The sequence below is a fragment of the Oncorhynchus nerka genome, linkage group LG9a, assembly GCF_034236695.1.
Source record: "Oncorhynchus nerka isolate Pitt River linkage group LG9a, Oner_Uvic_2.0, whole genome shotgun sequence".
In the NCBI taxonomy this organism is placed as follows: Eukaryota; Metazoa; Chordata; class Actinopteri; order Salmoniformes; family Salmonidae; genus Oncorhynchus; species Oncorhynchus nerka.
This window is the reverse complement of record NC_088404.1, coordinates 22,371,898-22,389,835: the sequence shown is the minus strand read 5'-3', so window position 1 is coordinate 22,389,835 and position 17,938 is coordinate 22,371,898. Positions and strand designations below refer to the sequence as shown.

At 47.3% G+C, this 17,938-nt stretch overlaps 1 pseudogene; it reads right to left on the bottom strand.

Moving 5' to 3' along the window:
- Positions 1–947: 947 nt before the first annotated feature.
- On the bottom strand, positions 948–1,625 carry LOC115134847 (ubiquitin carboxyl-terminal hydrolase isozyme L1-like; annotated as a pseudogene).
- Positions 1,626–17,938: the final 16,313 nt, after the last annotated feature.

The window sequence follows — 17,938 nt, the reverse complement described above, 5'->3', positions numbered from 1 at the left end:
TGCTCAAATCGCATGCTTTCAAGGTCACGGGCACATCCATTGACTGTATAGGGCACATCGGACACAAATTGGATGTACACTTATCACATGACGGGAAACACTATTTAAACGCCACTTGGATACCGAAGTGACTTTTACGCAGCAGGTTAGAAGACTGAGGTTAAGGTTATGAAAAGAGGTAGGGTTAGCGAAAATGCCCTTCTAACCTGCTAAGAAAATCACTTTGTATCGAAGTGGCGTGAAGAGTATGTTACATGAAAGGTCTGTGCATGTTCATCGTGGTCAGCCCACGGCGCTGCACACATCTTATGTATATTTAAATCTGTATACTATGGCTGCGTTTAGACAGCCTGTCCAATTCTTTTTTTCCACTAATAATTGTCTTTTGTCCAATCAGATCAGCTCTGATGTGAAAATACCCGAAGTGATTGGTCAAAATACCAATTAGTGGGGAAAATATCATAATTGGGCTGCCTGTGTAAACACGGCCTATGTGCTCTGGGTTTATGGTTTTCACAAAGTCATAATTATTGCTAAAACCCGCCTATTTCTACAATTTATCTTCTTAAAATCGGGGTTTAAAACTAACCCTGACCTTAAATGATGACCAAAAAGCTCATTTTTGTTTAGAAAAATGTTGACGATATAGCCTATTTTGACTGTGGCTATAGAATCTACTAGAAACCCAGGTTTACTTGTGGGGGCGAGACAACATATTTGAATAACATTTAATTCATGTGATGTAATAAATTATTTTTACAATGTGTGATGTAAAAATAGAAAATACAATTTGTTCATGTAACAAAATGTTTGATCATTTTGAGACTACAGAAACAGACCTAAAATGTAGCGTTGACATCCTCGTCATCAAACACAGACACCAGGCTTTGGCAAGCTTTACTATTTGCTGCAGTGTGTGTGAGCGTGTACATTGTTTGTGTTTCAGACTACGTGTGTGCCTTCTTGGAGCAACAGAAGGCTATAGCAGAGAAGTGGACCTCCCCATCCTCTCTCTCCACAAACTCCTGACAAACACGCGCCGCATCCCAGATGAAGGAGTTGTCCTGGGTGTCTCCATGGTTTACTGGCCCCTCCATCCTAGGGATCCAGCTCATAAAGTATTCCGTTTACCTTGACAAAGGTAGTTAAATGGAAGTTTGACGTGATCTGCTTCGACCCGGCATTGGCCCTGTGCTGCCACGTCATAATAGGCCTCTCTGGTGGCCTGGTTCATCTCTAGGTGGGCAGCTTTGTTAAGGGGGGTCATCCAATATGTCTCGTCCAACTTCTTCACAGGCGAGTCACCATGGTACTACCATGTGGGTGGAGTTTTCGGCAAATGCGTGCAGCAGAGCTACGGTGCCACAGGAGTTGACCACTTTGTTTCTCATGAAGAAAACAGTCAGGCCCCCAAACACCAGCTCTTCTTCCTCTTCCCGGAACAACTCATGCTGTTCCGTTAGCAGGAACCGCAGAATGACGGTGCCGCATGGAAGTGGTACAGACGACAAATCCTCCTCGTCCAGACCTAACATGTCCACGAAACGCCAGCTACCACACACACCCAACTTAGTAAGCAGTTTGTTGAACATCAAGGGTTTCATCTTCATAGGTTGCCACTACATCCTACTCGACTCGTTTAGGTCCCAACTGTTGGTAAATGTTGCAGCCTGTGAACAGCCCAACTTTGCCCTGTAGTTGATAAATATATTGATAAAAGTCACCTTGTCAGATAGAGATTTACACAGTTATCAAAATGTCACGCCAGGGTAAGCCTACACGAAACACAGACCTTATTTTAAGTGTTTCTAAAATCCCCTATGGAAAAAATGAATGTTGGGAAAAATTATTTCCATGTTTGACCTCTACGTTTTATAGGTTATATGACTCATACTGTTGTACTCTATATGGCGACCGGAGTATGGGCAAGTGGGTGTGTCAAAAGGAAAGTAGTGGGCGTGTGGAAAGTAGTGGATGTCGTAGCTGGCACTAAGACCGCAATCAACGAGCTGTATAAAGCCATAAGCAAACAAGACAAACCCAATCAGACGCCATGGATACAGGCAACATCTGCACTGAGCTAAAGGGTAGAGCTGCCACTTTCAAGGAGCGGGACACTAACCCGGACGCTTATAAGAAATCCTGCTATGCCCTCAGACGAACCATCAAACAGGCAAAGCGTTAATACAGGACTAAGATTGAATCCTACTCCACGGGATCCGACGCTCGTCGGAGCCTGCCACAGCAGGGCTTGCAAACTATTACGGACTACAAAGGGAAGCCCAGCCGCGAGCTGCCCAGTGACACAAGCCTACCAGACGAGCTAAATTACTTTGATGTGCGCTTCGAGGTATGCAACACTGAATAATGTATGAGCGCACCAGTTGTTCTGGACGACAGTGTGATCAGTGTAGCCGATATGAATAAGACCTTTAAACAGGTCAACATTCACAAGGCAGCAGGGCCAGACGGATTACCAGGACATGTACTCAGAGCATGCACTGACCAATTGGCAAGTGTCTTCACTGATATTTTCAACCTGTCCCTGGCAGTCTGTAATACCAACATATTTCATGCAGATCACCATAGTCCCTGTGCCCAAGAACACCAAGGTAACCTACCTAAATGACTACCGAACCGTAGCACTCACATCTATAGCCATGAAGTGCTTTGAAAGGCTGGTCATGGCTCACAACAACACCATCATCCCAGAAACCCTAGACTCACTCCAATTTGCATACCGCCCCAACAGATCCACAGATGACACAATCTCTATTGCACTCAACACTGCCCTTTCCGACATGGACAGAAGGAACACCTAGGTGAGAATGCTGTTTATTGACTACAGCTCAGCGTTCAACACCATAGTGCCCTCAAAGCTCATCACTAACCTAAGGACACTGGGACTAATCACCTCCCTCTGCAACTGCATCCTGGACTTCCTGAGGGCCGCCCCCAGGTGGTAAGGGTGGGCAACAACACGTCTGCCACACTGATCCTCAACACGGGGGCCCCTCAGGAGTGTGTGCTTAATATCATCCTGTACTCCCTGTTCACCCGTGACTGCGTGGCCAAGCACGACTCCAACAACATCATTAAGTTTGTCAGCGACACAACGGTGGTAGGCCTGATCACTGACAACGATGAGTCCTATAAGGAGGTCAGAGGCCTGGTTTTGCCCTTGCACTATACAGTTTGATCACCTGTGTAGTGTTAGGGGGAAAAAATCTAAATGTGTACCGAGTTTGGGAAACCCTGTGTTAGACAGTTTTGATTGAGCAGTGTTTAATTTTTTTTACCGCGCAACTACCATACATTGACCTACTATACGCCGAGAGTTTGAAATTCTGTTTTTAAGCCATAGAATAAGTCTGAGTCTGTCACTTTCGTCATAACGAGGAGACCAAGGCGCAGTGTGAGATTAATACATTCTTCTTTATTTAAACGAAGAACACCAAACAAACTAACAAAAACGTGAAGCTATAAACACGAGTGCTGACATGCAACTACACATAGACAATAACCCACAAACTATCCAAGGCATATGGCTACCTAAATATGGTCCCCAATCAGAGACAACGATAAACAGCTGCCTCTGATTGAGAACCAATCTAGGCAACCATAGACATAAAAACACCTAGACTGGGGCCCCATAAACACACAAAAACCCTAGACAGACAAAAACACATATCACCCTCGTCACACCCTGACCTAACCAAAATAATAAAGAAAACAAAGATAACTAAGGTCAGGGCGTGACAGAGTCGTATTTCACTGTTAGTTTTATACAAAAAAATTACATTTTAGGCTATAAAATGGACCATTATTTATTCAAAGTAAGAGATGATGGGTGTACTTCATGCGTTGTATGCGTGTGCAGCTTTCACCTTGATATTCACTCAACCACCTACTTCCGGCACCGACAGAGATGGCCGCCTCGCTTCGCATGCCTAGGAAACTATGCAGTATTTTGTTTTTTTACGTGTTATTTCTTACATTGGTACCCCAGGTAATCTTAGGTTTCATTACATACAGTCGGGAGAAATTACTGAATATAAGTGCAACGTCAACTCACCATCATTACCACCAGGAATATGTCTCTCCCGAAGCGGATCCTGTGTTTTGCCTTCCACCCAGGACAATGGATCGGTTCCCGGCGTCCCTAAACAACGATGCCGTAAAAGGGGCAAACGAAGCGGACTTCTGGTCAGGCTCCGGAGACGGGCACATCGTGCACCACACCCTACCATACTACTCGCCAATGTCCAGTCTCTTGACAACAAGGTTGATGAAATCCGAGCAAGGGTAGCATTCCAGAGAGACATCAGAGACTGTAACGTTCTTTGCTTCACGGAAACATGGCTCACTCGAGAGACGCTAATGGAGTCGGTGCAGCCAGCTGGTTTCTTCACGCTTCGCGCCGACAGAAACAAGCATCTTTCTGGTAAGAAGAGGGGCTAAGCCTTATGATTAACGAGACGTGGTGTGATCATAACAACATACGGGAACTCAAGTCCTTCTGTTCACCGGACTTAGAAATCCTCACAATCAAATGTCGACCGCATTATCTACCAAGGGAAATCTCTTCGATTATAATCACAGCCGTATATATTCCCCCCAAACAGACACATTGATGGCCCTGAACAAACTTTATTTGACTCTAGGTAAACTGGAAACCACATATCCTGAGGCTGAATTCATTGTAGCTGGGGATTTTAACAAGGCTAATCTGAAAACAAGACTCCCTAAATTCTATCAGCATATCGATTGTGCTACCAGGGCTGGTAAAACCCTGAATCATTGTTATTCTAACTTCCGCGACGCATATAAGGCCCTCCCCTGCCCTCCTTTCAGAAAAGCTGACCATGACTCCATTTGGTTGCTTCCAGCCTACAGACAGAAACTAAAACAAGAAGCTCCCGCGCTCAGGTCGGTTCAACGCTGGTCCGACCAATTTGATTCCACGCTTCAAGACTGCTTTGATCACGTGGATTGGGACATGTTCCGCATTGCGTCCAACAACAACATTGACGAATATGCTGATTCGGTGAGCGAGTTCATTAGAAAGTGCATCGGCGATGCTATACCCACAGCAATGATTAAAACATTCCTAAACCAGAAACCGTGGATTGATGATAGCATTCGCACGAAACTGAAAGCGCAAACCACTGCTTTTAACCAGGGCAAGGTGACCGGAAACATAACCGAATACAAACAGTGTAGCTATTCCTTCCACAAGGCAATCAAACAAGCTAAGTGTCAGTATAGAGACAAAGTAGAGTCGCAATTCAACGGCTCAGACACAAGAGGTATGTGGCAGGGTCTACAGTCAATCACGGATTACAAAAAGAAAACCAGCCCAGTCGCGGACCAGGATGTCTTGCTCCCAGACAGACTAAATAACTTTTTTTGCTCGCTTTGAGGACAATACAGTGCCACTGACACGGCCCACTATCAAAATCTGCGGGCCCTCCTTCACTGCAGCCTACGTGAGTAAAACATTTAAATGTGTTAACCCTCGCAAGGATGCATGCCCAGACAGCATCCCCAGCCGCGTCCTCAGAGCATGCGCAGACCAGCTGGCTGATGTGTTTACGGACATATTCAATCAATCCTTATCCCAGTCTGCTGTTCCCACATGCTTCAAGAGGGCCACCATTGTTCCTGTTCCCAAGAAAGCTAAGAAAGCTGAGCTAAACGACTAAACGACAATCCTGTCATCATGAAGTGCTTTGAGAGACTAGTCAAGGACCATATCACCTCCACCCTACCTGACACCCTAGACCCACTCCAATTTGCTTACCGCCCCAATAGGTCCACAGACGACGCAATCGCAATCACACTGCACACAACCCTAACCCATCTGGACAAGAGGAATACCTATGTGAGAATGCTGTTCATCGACGACAGCTCAGCATTTAAAACCATAGTACCCTCCAAACTCGTCATCAAGCTCGAGACCCTGGGTCTCGACCCCGCCCTGTGCAACTGGGTACTCGACTTCCTGACGGGCCGCCCCCAGGTGGTGAGGGTAGGTAACAACATCTCCACCCCGCTGATCCTCAGCACTGGGGCCCCACAAGGGTGCGTTCTGAGCCCTCTCCTGTACCCCCTGTTCACCCATGATTGCGTGGCCATACACGCCTCCAACTCAAACATCAAGTTTGCGGACGACACTACAGTGGTAGGCTTGATTACCAACAACGACGAGACGGCCTACAGGGAGGAGGTGAGGGCCCTCGGAGTGTGGTGTCAGGAAAATAACCTCACACTCAACGTCAAACAAAACAAAGGAGATGATTGTGGACTTCAGGAAACAGCAGAGGGAGCACCCCCCTATCCACATCGTTGGTACAGTGGTGGAGAAGGTGGAAAGTTTTAAGTTCCTTGGTGTACACATCACGGACAAACTGAATTGGTCCACCCACACAGACAGCGTTGTGAAGAAGGCGCAGCAGCGCCTCTTCAACCTCAGGAGGCTGAAGAAATTTGGCACTCACAAGGTTCTACAGATGATCAATCGAGAGCATCCTGTCGGGCTGTATCACCGCCTGGTACGGCAACTGCTCCGCCCACAACCGTAAGGCTCTCCAGAGGGTAGTGAGATCTGCACAACGCATCACCGGGGGCAAACTACCTAAAAAGGGACATTACTGTGCAGCCGTATTCATCGACCTGGCAAAGGCTTTCGACTCTGTCAATCACCACATTCTTATCGGCAGACTCAACAGCCTTGGTTTCTCAAATGATTGCCTCGCCTGGTTCACCACCTACTTCTCTGATAGAGTTCAGTGTGTCAAATCGTAGGGCCTGTTGTCCGGACCTCTGGCAGTCTCTATGGGGGTGCCACAGGGTTCAATTCTCGGGCCGACTCTCTTCTCTGTATACAGCCGTGGCCAAACGTTTTGAGAATGACACAAATATTCATCTTCACAAAGTCTGCTGCCTCAGTTTGTATGATGGCAATTTGCATATACTCCAGAATGTTATGAAGAGTGATCAGATGATTTGTAATTAATTGCAAACTCCCTCTTTGCCATGCAAATGAACTGAATCCCCCCAAAAACATTTCCACTGCATTTCAGCCCTGCCACAAAAGGACCGGCTGACATCATGTCAGTGATTCTCTCGTTAACACAGGTGTGAGTGTTGACGAGGACAAGGATGGAGATCACTCTGTTATGCTGATTGAGTTTGAATAACAGACTGGAAGCTTCAAAAGGAGGGTGGTGCTTGGAATCATTGTTCTTCCTCTGTCACCCATGGTTACCTGCAAGTAAACACGGACCGTCATCATTGCTTTGCACAAAAAGGGCTTCACAGACAAGGATATTGCTTCCAGTAAGATTGCACCTAAATCAACCATTTATCGGATCATCAAAAACTTCAAGGAGAGTGGTTCAATTGTTGTGATGAAAGCTTCAGGGCGCTCAAGAAAGTCCAGCAAGCACCAGGACCGTCTCCTAAAGTTGATTCAGCTGCGGGATCGGGGCACCACCAGTACAGAGCTTGCTCAGGAATGGCAGCAGGCAGGTGTGAGCGCATCTGCACGCACAGTGAGGCGAAGACTTTTGGAGGATGGCCTGCTGTCAAGAAGGGCAGCAAAGAAACCACTACTCTCCAGGACAAATATCAGGGACAGACTGATATTCTGCTAAAGGTACAGGGATTGGACTGCTGAGGACTGGGGTAAAGTAATTTTCTCTGATGAATCCCGTTTCCGATTGTTTGGGGCATCCGGAAAAAAGCTTGTCTGGTGAGTGCTACCATCAGTCCTGTGGCATGCCAACAGTAAAGCATTCTGAGACCATTCATGTGTGGGGTTGCTTCTCAGCCAAGGGAGTGGGCTCACTCACATTTTTGCCTAAAAACAGTCATTAAAAAAGAATGGTACCAACACATCCTCCGAGAGCAACTTCTCCCAACCATCCAAGAACAGTTTGGTGACGAACAATGCCTTTTCCAGCATGATGGAGCACCTTGCCATAAGGCAAAAGTGATAACTAAGTGGCTCGGGGACCAACACATCAATATTTTGGGTCCATGGCCAGGAAACTCCCCAGACCTTAATCCTATTGTGGTCAATCCTCAAGAGGCGGGTGGACAAACAAAACCCCACAAATTCTGACAAACTCCAAACATTGATTATACAAGAATGGGCTGCCGTTAGTCAGGATGTGGCCCAGAAGTTAATTGACAGCATGCCAGGGCGGATTGCAGAGGTCTTGAAAAAGAAGGGTCAACACAGCAAATATTGACTCTTTGCATCAACTTCATGTAATTGTCAATAAAAGCCTTTGACACTCATGAAATGCTTGTAATTATACTTCAGTATTCCATAGTAACATCTGACAAAAATATCTAGACACTGAAGCAGCAAACTTTGTGGAAATTAATATTTGTGTCATTCTCAAAACTTTTGGCCACGACTGTACATCAATGATGTCGCTCTTGCTGCTGGTGATTTTCTGATCCACCTCCACGCAGATGACACCATTCTATATACCTCTGGCCCTTCTTTGGACACTGTGTTAACTAACCTCCAGACGAGCTTCAATGCCATACAACTATCCTTCCATGGCCTCCAACTGCTCTTAAATGCAAGTAAAACTAAATGCATGCTCTTCAACCGATCGCTGCCCGCACCTGCCCGCCCGTCCAGCATCACTACTAGGGACGGTTCTGACTTAGAATGTGGACAACTACAAATGCCTAGATGTCTGGTTAGACTGTAAACTCTCCTTCTAGACTCACATTAAGCATCTCCAATCCAAAATTAAATCTAGAATTGGCTTCCTATTTCGCAACAAAGCAACCTTCACTCATGTTGCCAAACATACCCTTGTAAAACTGACCATCCTACCAATCCTCGACTTCGGCGATGCCATTTACAAAATAGCCTCCAACACTCTACTCAACAAATTTGATGCAGTCTATCACAGTGCCATCCGTTTTGTCACCAAAGCCCCATATAATACCCACCACTGCGACCTTTACCCTCTCGTTGGCTGGCCCACGCTTCATACTCATCGCCAAACCCACTGGCTCCAGGTCATCTACAAGTCTCTGCTAGGTAAAGCCCTGCCTTATCTCAGCTCACTGGTCACCATAGCAGCACCCACCAGTAGCACGCGCTCCAGCATTTATATCTCACTGGTCACCCCGAAAGCCAATTCTTCCTTTGGCCGCCTTTCCTTCCAGTTCTCTGCTGCCAATGACTGGAACGAACTGCAAAAATCACTGAAGCTGGAGACTCATATCTCCCTCAGTAGCTTTAAGCACCAGCGGTCAGAGCAGATCACTGCACATAGCCCATCTGTAAACAGCCCATCCAACTACCACATCCTCAAACTTTATTTATTTTGCTCCTTTGGACCCCAGTATCTCTACTTGCACATTCATCTTCTGCACATCTACCATTCCAGTGTTTAATTGCTATATTGTAATTACTTTGCCACCATGGCCTATTTATTGCCTTACCTCCCCTATCCTACCTCATTTGCACACACTGTATATAGACTTTTTCTACTGTATTATTGACTGTATGTTTGTTTATTCCATGTGTAACTCTGTGTCGTTGTATGTGTCGAACTGTTTTGCTTTATCAAATCAAATCAAATCCAATTTTATTTGTCACATACACATGGTTAGCAGATGTTAATGCGAGTGTAGCGAAATGCTTGTGCTTCTAGTTCCGACAATGCAGTAATAACCAACAAGTAATCTAACTAACAATTCCAAAACTACTGTCTTATACACAGTGTAAGGGGATAAAGAATATGTACATAAGGATATATGAATGAGTGATGGTACAGAGCAGCATAGGCAAGATACAGTAGATGGTATCGAGTACAGTATATACATATGAGATGAGTATGTAAACAAAGTGGCATAGTTAAAGTGGCTAGTGATACATGTATTACATAAGGATGCAGTCGATGATATAGAGTACAGTATATACGTATGCATATGAGATGAATAATGTAGGGTAAGTAACATTATATAAGGTAGCATTGTTTAAAGTGGCTAGTGATATATTTACATCATTTCCCATCAATTCCCATTATTAAAGTGGCTGGAGTTGAGTCAGTGTCAGTGTCAGTGTGTTGGCAGCAGCCACTCAATGTTAGTGGTGGCTGTTTAACAGTCTGATGGCCTTGAGATAGAAGCTGTTTTTCAGTCTCTCGGTCCCAGCTTTGATGCACCTGTACTGACCTCGCCTTCTGGATGATAGTGGGGTGAACAGGCAGTGGCTCGTGCGGTTGATGTCCTTGATGATCTTTATGGCCTTCCTGTAACATCGGGTGGTGTAGGTGTCCTGGAGGGCAGGTAGTTTGCCCCCGGTGATGCGTTGTGCAGACCTCACTACCCTCTGGAGAGCCTTACGGTTGTGGGCGGAGCAGTTGCCGTACCAGGTGGTGATACAGCCCGCCAGGATGCTCTGGATTGTGCATCTGTAGAAGTTTGTGAGTGCTTTTGGTGACAAGCCGAATTTCTTCAGCCTCCTGAGGTTGAAGAGGCACTGCTGCGCCTTCTTCACGATGCTGTCTGTGTGAGTGGACCAATTCAGTTTGTCTGTGATGTGTATGCCGAGGAACTTAAAACTTGCTACCCTCTCCACTACTGTTCCATCGATGTGGATAGGGGGGTGTTCCCTCTGCTGTTTCCTGAAGTCCACAATCATCTCCTTAGTTTTGTTGACGTTGAGTGTGAGGTTATTTTCCTGACACCACACTCCGAGGGCCCTCACCTCCTCCCTGTAGGCCGTCTCGTCGTTGTTGGTAATCAAGCCTACCACTGTTGTGTCGTCCGCAAACTTGATGATTGAGTTGGAGGCGTGCGTGGCCACGCAGTCGTGGGTGAACAGGGAGTACAGGAGAGGGCTCAGAAGGCACCCTTGTGGGGCCCCAGTGTTGAGGATCAGCGGGGTGGAGATGTTGTTGCCTACCCTCACCACCTGGGGGCGGTCAGGTCGAAGTTGGCCAGGTCGAAGTTGGCCAGGTCGAAGTTGTAAATGAGAACTTGTTCTCAACTAGCCTACCTGGTTAAATAAAGGTGAAATAAAAATAAATAAATAAAATGTATAACATCTCCTAAGCCTGTGTTAACCTCAGACCTTATTTTAAGGGTTTATCCCCAAACCTCATTCTTTCCCCCATAGGAATGGCTGAAAGATCAGAGGTAACTCATTTCTGGTTTTTAGGACTACAAGATGGCGAACTCTCTAACGTTATCGGGATTCAGTTTCTATGACAATCACGTTGTCGTTGGGGGACCCATTTATGGCTATGATGACGTCTATGTGGTTTTGGCTAGAAGGGATACAGTTTGTCAGACTTTACTTTTCGCATTAGTTTATGAGTATAAACGTAACAGGTTAAGAAAATAAGGTCATGAGACGGTTTAGGGTTAACTGAAACATTCAACGTTTGACGTCAATTTGGCATAAACTGTATCCCATCTAGCCAATACCCAAATACATCCATGCTGTCTAGTTCTAAATCAATTTACACTGAAAGACTATGTCAGGATTTGGCCAGGGTTGTTCCGGTTTTTGGTCACTAGATGCCCCCATTGTGCCTTTTGACCTTTTGTTTTCCCTTGATCCCCATTATTATTTGCACCTGTGCCTCGTTTCCCCTGATTGTATTTAAACCCTTTGTTTTCCTCAGTTCTTTGCTCTGTGTTTGTATGTTAGCACCCAGCCCTAGTACTCTGTGAACTCTTGTTGATCCCGGTGGACTCGCTTGTGGAATTCTGTTTTTTGTTCTTGTTTGTTTGTTTTTGAGTATCTTTTGAGGCTTTTTGTGCTTTACCTTCCACCTTGTGGATTTACCTTTTTTGTCTTGGAGGATTACCTTTGTTCTTGTGGAATTCCTTTTGAGGTTGTGGAGTTACATGTTTTCCTGAAGAACTTCACTTTTTACTTCATTAAATACACCGTCTCAAGTACTGCTGTGTCTGCCTCATCTTCTGGGTTCTGCCGACTATTCGTGGCTCAGTTGGTTAAGTGACTGTTTCTCACTCCGGAGACCCGGGTTCGTAACCGGGTCCTGACAGAAACACAGAGCCAATAATGAACCCAGAGGCAGCCAGTTCCCAGGACCTTGTTGCCATGCTGTCCCACCACCAGGAGGCTGTCCAACGCCACGAAGCCGCCCTGGTTCAGCAAGAGGCCTTAATGGCTAGACATTCTCATCTTCGGAGATGCTGACTTCCATAAAGCAGATATCTGATCGACTTACCCCGGCAACAGTTCCCGTCCCAGTACCTCAGATTCACGTACCCATGGCAGTTAACCCTCTGGCTGAACCTCGTCTTCCACCTCCCCAACGGTTCTCAGGTGATCCAAGTGCTTGTAAAGAGTTTCTCACCCAATGTTCTCTCTCCTTCGAGCTGCAACCCTCGTCGTTCCCCACCGACCGGTCTAAGATCGCATATATCATCACCCTGCTGTCGGAAAAAGCCCTGGCCTGGGCTACTGCTGTGTGGGATGCCCATAGTTCCTGCTGTGCCAGCTACTCTGCCTTTGCTGAGGAATTCAAACGAGTGTTTCAAGGCCCAAGCAGTGGTCCTGACTCAGCCAAACAGCTCCTGACTCTCCTCCAAGGTCGGCGCAGCGTGACGGACTATGCCATCCAGTTCCGCACGGTGGCAGCAGCGAGTGGCTGGAACAACGAGGCGCTCACGGTGTGCTTTCTGAAAGGCCTTTCTGACACTATCCAAGATGAACTGGCCACTCGGGAACCACCAGACAATCTCGAGTCCCTGATCAAGTTGGCCTCACGCATTGACCAGCATCTGAGAGAGAGAGAACTCAACCGTAGACCTCTAGCCCCTATCAGTCCCAGCTCCGAGTCCCCACCTTTATCCTCGCTGGCTCCACCGGAACCCATGCAGATTGGACGCATCTCCCAGGCTGAGAGAGACCGCCGGATGAGGGAGCGACGCTGTCTATATTGCGGCAAACCGGGCCATTTCCGTTCCACGTGTCCCGGGCTCCAGGGAAACGCTCTGTCCCGTACAGACCGGGGGGAACTGTAACGGGAAACAACCTCCTCCCATCCGTCCAACTCCCGTCTGCTCATTCCAGTCACCCTTTCCTGGGACAACCACAAGCTTCACCTTCAAGCCTTGGTAGACTCTGGAGCCGCAGGTAACTTCATGGATGGTGTCTGGGCGAAGGAGAATGGCGTTCCCTCTGAACCTCTAAGTGACCCCATGAGGGTTACTACATTGGATGGAAGCCCTTTGGGATCTGGACTTGTCACTCATGTCACTACATCCTTGCGACTTTCAGTTTCACAACACCAGGAATTGATGAACTTTCATTTGATCTCCTGTTCCGAGTTCCCTCTCGTCCTTGGATACCCCTGGCTTCACAGCCATAACCCTCACATCTCCTGGTCTGTGGGCACTATCAAGCAGTGGGGTCCTACGTGCCAAGCTACTTGTATTTTCCCGAATTCCCCGAGTTCTACTCCCGAGTCTTTAGAATCCATCGACCTGACCCGAGTTCCCGAGTGTTACCATGACCTCAAACTGGTATTTAGCAAACAGAGGGCCACCATGCTACCACCCCATAGACCTTATGATTGCCCCATCGAACTGTTTCCGGGCACTTGCCCCCCCAGGGGTCGGATCTTTTCCCTATCTCCACCCGAACGAGCTGCTATGGATACCTACATCAAGGACGCTCTGGAAGCAGGCCTCATGCGTCCATCCACCTCCCCGGCGGGAGCAGGGTTTTTCTTTGTGGCCAAGAAAGAGGGTGGATTACGTCCTTGCATCGACTACCGGGGACTCAATGCCATAACCGTCCGTAACCGTTACCCGCTACCCCTTATGGCCACAGCCTTCGAGCTGCTCCAGGAAGCAGTTGTTTTCACTAAGCTTGACCTGCGGAACGCATACCATCTTGTGCGGATCAGACCTGGTGACGAGTGGAAGACCGCTTTCAACACGCCTACTGGTCACTATGAATACTTGGTGATGCCCTTCGGCCTAACCAACGCCCCAGCGGTGTTCCAAGCGCTCATAAACGATGTGCTTAGGGATATGCTTAACATATTTGTGTTCGTTTACTTGGATGACATCCTCATCTTTTCGAGCTCTCTTCAAGAACACACTAAGCATGTCAGACAAGTACTCAAACGCCTCCTAGACAGCCATCTGTACGTTAAGCCAGAAAAATGTGAATTCCATTCATCCCGAGTACAATTCCTGGGATTTGTAGTGGAACCCGGTCGAGTCCAAATGGACCCCAGGAAGGTAGTGGCGGTAGCGGATTGGCCCACCCCCAAATCCGTTAAGGAAATTCAGCGTTTCCTGGGCTTCACTAACTTTTACCGCAAGTTCATCAAGAACTTCAGCTTGGTGGCAGCCCCTCTCTCAGCTTTAACCAAGGGTGGCAATGCAAGGTTTTTGTGGGGAAGAGAAGCTGAGACGGCCTTCCAAGGACTCAAGCAGGGCGTCCTCTCTGCTCCCATCCTGATACTACCGACTACGGATGAACCGTTTGTGGTGGAGGTAGACGCCTCAGAGGTTGGTGTTGGAGCTGTCCTGTCTCAGAGGGGTGAAGACAAGAAGCTTCATCCGTGCACTTTCTTCTCACACCGGCTTACCCCGGCTGAGAGGAACTACGATGTGGGGGATCGTGAACTCCTAGCGGTTAAGATGGCATTGAAGGAATGGAGACACTGGCTCGAGGGGGCTTCTGACCCGTTTCAAGTGCTTACGGACCACAAAAATCTGGAGTATATCCAGCAGGCGAAGCGGTTGAACTCTAGACAAGCTAGATGGTCTCTTTTCTTCAATCGATTCCAGTTTATCCTCACCTATCGGCCCGGGTCGAAGAATCTCAAACCGGATGCCCTGTCCCGAGTCTACGCTCCTGCCATTCGAGATGACACGGACATGCCTGTCCTTCCTGCTGCTAAGATCGTGGCTCCGATCTCGTGGCAAGTTGAGGATACCGTGAGACGAGCTCAAGCTATTGAACCGGACCCGAAAAGAGGTCCTGCCAATCGGTTGTTTGTCCCCAAGGCAGTGAGGACTCAGGTCCTTCTGTGGGGGCACTCCTCTCGCCTCACCTGTCACCCGGGCGTAGGTCGCACCTTGGAGTTCATCCAGCGTAAGTTCTGGTGGCCTACCATAAGAGAAGACGTTGCCACTTTCGTCAATGCCTGCCCCGTGTGCTGCCAGGGCAAATCTTCTCACCTCCGCCCGCAAGGACTCCTTCACCCTTTACCTGTTCCCCACAGACCCTGGTCCCATATCTCGTTGGACTTCATTACTGGCCTTCCTCCATCCCATGGCAATACTACTATCCTAGTCATTATCGACAGGTTTTCAAAGGCGGCCAGGTTCATCCCTCTGACTAAGTTACCTTCTGCCAAGGAAACGGCTGAGTTGGTAATTAATCATGTGTTCCGAGTCTTCGGCATTCCTCAAGATATGGTTTCTGACAGAGGTCCCCAGTTCGCCTCTAGGTTTTGGAAGGCCTTCTGCCAACTCATGGGGGCTTCTGCCAGTCTATCTTCAGGGTACCATCCGGAGTCCAACGGCCAAACTGAGAGGATGAATCAAGAGCTGGAAACCACCCTCCGATGTATGACTCGTAACAACCCGTCCACATGGTCGTCCTTCATTGTTTGGGCCGAATACGCGCACAACACCTTGCGCTCCTCCTCCACTGGTATGTCCCCCACGAGTGTCAGTTTGGCTATGCCCCTCCATTGTTCCCGGACCAGGAGGCAGAAGTCAGAGTGCCTTCAGCCTTGAAGTTCGTCAGACGCTGTCGGCTTATGTGGAGGAAGACCCGTCTTAATCTTATGCGTTCCTCACAGAGGTACCAACAACAAGCCAACAGACGTCGCCGTCCCGGGCCTACCCTGCGCCCGGCCAGAGAGTCTGGCTCTCCACAAGAGACTTACCACTACGGGTGGAGTCTCGCAAGCTGTCCCAAAAATACATCGGTCCCTTTAAGGTTGCCAGGAGAGTTAACCCAGTTTCGTATCGCCTACACTTACCCAGATCCCTTAAGATTAATCCCACGTTTCACATTTCCTTATTAAAACCTGTTGTTTTTTCTCCCCTTGTCCCGGCAGACAGACCTCCCCCTCCGCCTCGTGTCATTGGAGGCCAGCCGGCTTATACCGTCCATCAGATACTGGATTCCCGCCGGGTGCAGCGGTCCTGGCAGTATCTGGTGGACTGGGAAGGCTACGGTCCCGAGGAGCGCTCCTGGGTTCCTGCCAAAGACATACTGGACCCTGACCTCATTCGTCAGTTCAGGGCCCTCCACCCTGAGAGAGCTGGTAGGAACGTCAGGAGCCGTTCCTAGGGGGGGGATTCTGTCAGGATTTGGCCAGGGTTGTTCCGGTTTTTGGTCACTAGATGCCCCCAGTGTGCCTTTTGACCTTTTGTTTTCCCTTGATCCCCATTATTATTTGCACCTGTGCCTCGTTTCCCCTGATTGTATTTAAACCCTTTGTTTTCCTCAGTTCTTTGCTCTGTGTTTGTATGTTAGCACCCAGCCCTAGTACTCTGTGAACTCTTGTTGATCCCGGTGGACTCTCTTGTGGAATTCTGTTTTTTGTTCTTGTTTGTTTGTTTTTGAGTATCTTTTGAGGCTTTTTGTGCTTTACCTTCCACCTTGTGGATTTACCTTTTTTGTCTTGGAGGATTACCTTTGTTCTTGTGGAATTCCTTTTGAGGTTGTGGAGTTACATGTTTTCCTGAAGAACTTCACTTTTTACTTCATTAAATACACCGTCTCAAGTACTGCTGTGTCTGCCTCATCTTCTGGGTTCTGCCGACTATTCGTGGCTCAGTTGGTTAAGTGACTGTTTCTCACTCCGGAGACCCGGGTTCGTAACCGGGTCCTGACAGACTATTTGAGTAACCAAATACAATTAGTTCGTTAACTAGCTAGTTGACATTGGTGTGTTCCTGCGAGCTAATTGTACCGGTATTTACGAACTGCGCCATGTCTGTAAGCTAAGTTAGCAAGCAAAACAAAACTCCAAAATAAAATTGTCAAGTGACAAAACTACAACCTAACGATAAACTCAAGTTGGGGACGGTGTTGAAAAGGTGTATTGTTATAACGTTAGCTGCTGGCTGGAACAAATAATACCTATATTATATTAGCTATAATAATATGTCAGATGTATGACAAAGATCTAGAGGGGTCCTGCTGAAGCAAGTCACACAAAAAAAGTCTGAAATCGGTGCAATATTTAAAAGTCACAAAAAAACGAACTTGTCTGAGATTCTTATGGAAAATAAGCCAAATATGTGCGGCACTTCATAAACTGACCCTTGAAAAGAAATGGTGATGGCATGAAGCGAGACGGTGGTTGGAAGAGCACGCTTGTTAGAAATGGAAAAGCGTTGCGGTAGCTTTTGATAAAGACGAACATCAAAACGAAGCAACAGCTTTATAAGTGGGATGCACTGTTGAGGGCTACTTCCGGAGGGGTTCTGCCAATTGCACGGAGATTGTGACTGCCGGTTAAATGGCGTCCCTTGAGAAGGCAAGATGTACAGTGGGGCAAAAAAGTATTTAGTCAGCCAACAATTGTGCAAGTTCTCCCACTTAAAAAGATGAGAGAGGCCTGTAATTTTTATCATAGGTACACTTCAACTATGACAGACAAAATGAGGAAAACAAATCCAGAAAATCACATTGTAGGATTTTAAATGAATTTATTTGCAAATTATGGTGGAAAATAAGTATTTGGTCACCTACAAACAACCAAGATTTCTGGCTCTCACAGACCTGTAACTTCTTCTTTAAGAGGCTCCTCTGTCCGCCACTCGTTACCTGTATTAATGGCACCTGTTTGAACTTGTTATCAGTATAAAAGACACCTGTCCACAACCTCAAACAGTCACACTCAAAACTCCACTATGGCCAAGACCAAAGAGCTGT